At 34.6% G+C, this 3,629-nt stretch overlaps 1 protein-coding gene across 4 annotated transcripts in view; it reads right to left on the bottom strand.

The window, feature by feature from the left end:
* Nucleotides 1-3,629, bottom strand: part of LOC143217609 (uncharacterized) — a 380,663-nt gene that overhangs the window by 321,501 nt on the left and 55,533 nt on the right. The gene's annotated exons all lie outside the window — the stretch shown is intronic.

Genomic DNA, 3,629 nt, shown 5'->3' with positions numbered 1-3,629 from the left:
TTGGAATATATTGGAATATATTAGAATATAGTAGAATCTATAGTAGAATATACTGGAATATATTAGAATCTAGTAGAATATATTAGAATATAGTAGAATCTATAGTAGAATATACTGGAATATATTGGAATATATTGGAATATATTAGAATATAATAGAATCTATAGTAGAATATACTGGAATATATTATTATAGAATATATTGGAATATATTAGAATATAGTAGAATATTATAGAATGTAGTAGAATATATACTGGAGAATATATTAGAATATACTAGAATATAATTACGATATATTAGAATATTGTAGAATATAGTAGAGTCTACTAGAATATACTGGAATATATTAAAATATACTGGAATATATTAGAATATATTAGAATCTATAGTAGAATATACTGGAATATATTAGAATATATTGGAATATACCAGAATATAATTACGATATATTAGAATATAGTAGAATATAGTAGAATCTAGTAAAATATATTAGAATATAGTAGATACTAGTAGAATATACTGGAATATAGTAGATTGTAGTGGTTTTGTTTACACTTCTCGGCGAACGAGGCCTCTCAATCTCCACTGTCCTTTTCTACGTTCGGCAAAACTCGAAGAATAGTATCCCCGGCGGATAATTGTCCTTGAGCAGACCCGTGTTCGGGACAATTATCCATAAAATACTGTATTCTAGTTCGGAAGAAATGTTTAATTTTTCCAGTGAAAATAGCAAAGGGTTAATAAAATAATTTCAGGTCAATAAGTAAACTTGAAACAATGTCCACACTTTACGCTATACGCTTCTCCTTTGTTTGTTCTGTGAAACGTACAAGAGTGTATCGAACACCTCACATTGTATAATATCAATCTTCCCCTATTTTACGTTTTATCGTCGCAGAGCCCAGGTGCGTTTCAGTAAACCGTGACGGTTAATTTTCGTTTGTTTAATGACATTTTCTCGCTATAAATCGGCCTCCTCAATTTACGGTGCCTTTCAACGTCGAGCACGACGAGAGCGGCGTTTGCCGTACGGCGCGCGATCAGTCTCGTTTTACGTTCATTACAAAGTGCTTTGAACGCAACGCGCCGGCAAGGTAACGAGAAGGCAAGGGGTGGCGACGCTCGATCGTAAATGGTTTCCTGTCCTCGAATCGCGAAAATGACGTTCCGGATACCTCGTGGAAAACCAGCGACGGAGTGGAAGGAATCGTCGCGCGTCGCGACGCATGCCGTCCCGAGAGCTCGCGTGCTCTCGCGAGCACTTCGCTGATGCGCGTGGGGTTGTCGGCCTGAAAGATGGTGGTTGCATTAAACGGATATGAATATTCATCGACTGTACGGCAGACCCAGTTAGAAACCGCTCGATCCCGCCCCTAGATCTCTTTCTCCCTTCTCGATTCTCGCGGTCTGCCACCAACGGAAAAATGCGGAAACGTTGTATGAATACCTTTCGAGTTGTTAGGAGAATGTTTTTATATCGAACGTCGTACAATTTTCCTTATCCGTTAGAAAATTATTGAGCAATTCTGCATGAAGGTGAACGGTAGTATTTGAAACTAAAAATTGCCAGATAAATTGTAGAATATATTACAATATACATACTTGAATGTTGTGGAACAATACAGTAGAATATACTGAAATATATTAGAATATACAGGAATATATTAGTGAATGCAGTAGAATATACTACAATATACTTGAATATAGTAGAATATTCTGGAACATAATGCAATATACTGGAATATATTACAAAATATACTGGAATGTACTACAAAAAAAAATGTAGTAGAATATACTGCAATATATTAGAATATAGTAGTAGGATGTATTAGAATATAGTACAATATACTTGAATATAGTGTAATAGAATATACTTGAATATATTACAGTATACTAGAATATTCTGGTACATTCTTGTATATTCTAGTATATTTTACTATAGTGTAATACATTCTGGTATATCATAGTACATGTATTCTTGTATATTAATGTATAACCTGGTACATTCTATATGTATTCTGGTATATTCTGGTACACTCTTGTATATTCTGGTGGATTCTGATATAATCTAGTATATTTTACTATAGTGTAATACATTCTGGTATATCATAGTACATGTATTCTTGTATATTAATGTATATCTTGGTACATTCTATATGTATTCTGGTATATTCTGGTACACTCTTGTATATTCTGGTACATTCTTGTATATTCTAGTATATTTTACTATAGTGTAATACATTCTGGTATATCATAGTACATGTATTATTGTATATTAATGTATAACCTGGTACATTCTATATGTATTCTGGTATATTCTGGTATATTCTGGTACATTCTTGTATATTCTGCTACATTCTTGTATATTCTGGTGGATTCTGATATATTCTATTATAGTATATTTTACTATAGTGTAATACATTCTGGTATATCATAATACATGTATTCTTGTATATTAATGTATATCCTGGTACATTCTATATGTATTCTGGTATATTCTTGTATATTCTAGTACACTCTTGTATATTCTGGTACATTCTTGTATAGTATGGTACATTCTTGTATAGTCTGGTACATTCTTGTATATTCTGCTACATTCTTGTATATTCTGGTGGATTCTGATATATTCTATTATAGTATATTTTACTATAGTGTAATACATTCTGGTATATCATAATACATGTATTCTTGTATATTAATGTATATCCTGGTACATTCTATATGTATTCTGGTATATTCTTGTATATTCTAGTACACTCTTGTATATTCTGGTACATTCTTGTATAGTCTGGTACATTCTTGTATAGTCTGGTACATTCTTGTATATTCTGGTACATTCTTGTATATTCTGGTACATTCTGCTACATTCTTGTATATTCTGGTGGATTCTGGTACATTCTAGCATAGTCTAGTACATTCCCGAACATTGAGGTATATCATACTACATGCATTCTTGTATATTAATGTATATCCCAGTACATTCTAGTATATTCTACTAGATTCCAATCGCAGTCTAATCATAACAAATCCGGAAATAGGACAGAGGTTTTGCGGGGCGGGTTTACATGAATCCGATTTGATACGCGGACGGTAGCACTGATACTCTTCGTCGACGCGTTCGAAAAGGACCACTTGCAATTTCCTAGGGGGTCGAACGATGAGCTTGGAATCCGGCGAGAAGGAAAGCTGCACTCGAACCACAACTTATATGTCTCACCGGGCTGAGCCGTGTCAAGTTAGGTCCCGAGTTTACGCGCGACCAATTTTCCCGCCCTCTCTCCGTTTCTGTATCTGGCTAAACTTTCTATATACGGGTTGAAAACACCCGGGCTGTGCCCCGTATCGCATCGCCTCCATTTCAATTTCGCGTTTTCCATTATTAAATATCGGAGCGTCGGAGAATTCCGTAACAACCGGGAGAACATTATTGCAACAACGAAGTGAGCTTTCGTGCATTTCGGACGGCGCGATACATGCATTCGATTACGAATATTTCTAGTTGCAGTTAACTTTACCGACGGCTTTTTCGACGTTCGCCAATTCGTGACACACCCGAATTAAATTATTTCCGGCTGGTTTGCACAAAACACGAGCTGTTCGCTGTTTTTTTTTTTATTTGTTTTTTTTCG

The sequence above is a fragment of the Lasioglossum baleicum genome, chromosome 17 (genome assembly GCF_051020765.1).
Source record: "Lasioglossum baleicum chromosome 17, iyLasBale1, whole genome shotgun sequence".
Taxonomy (NCBI): Eukaryota; Metazoa; Arthropoda; class Insecta; order Hymenoptera; family Halictidae; genus Lasioglossum; species Lasioglossum baleicum.
The sequence above is the reverse complement of the archived record's forward strand: the minus strand, read 5'-3'. Positions and strand labels throughout refer to the sequence as shown.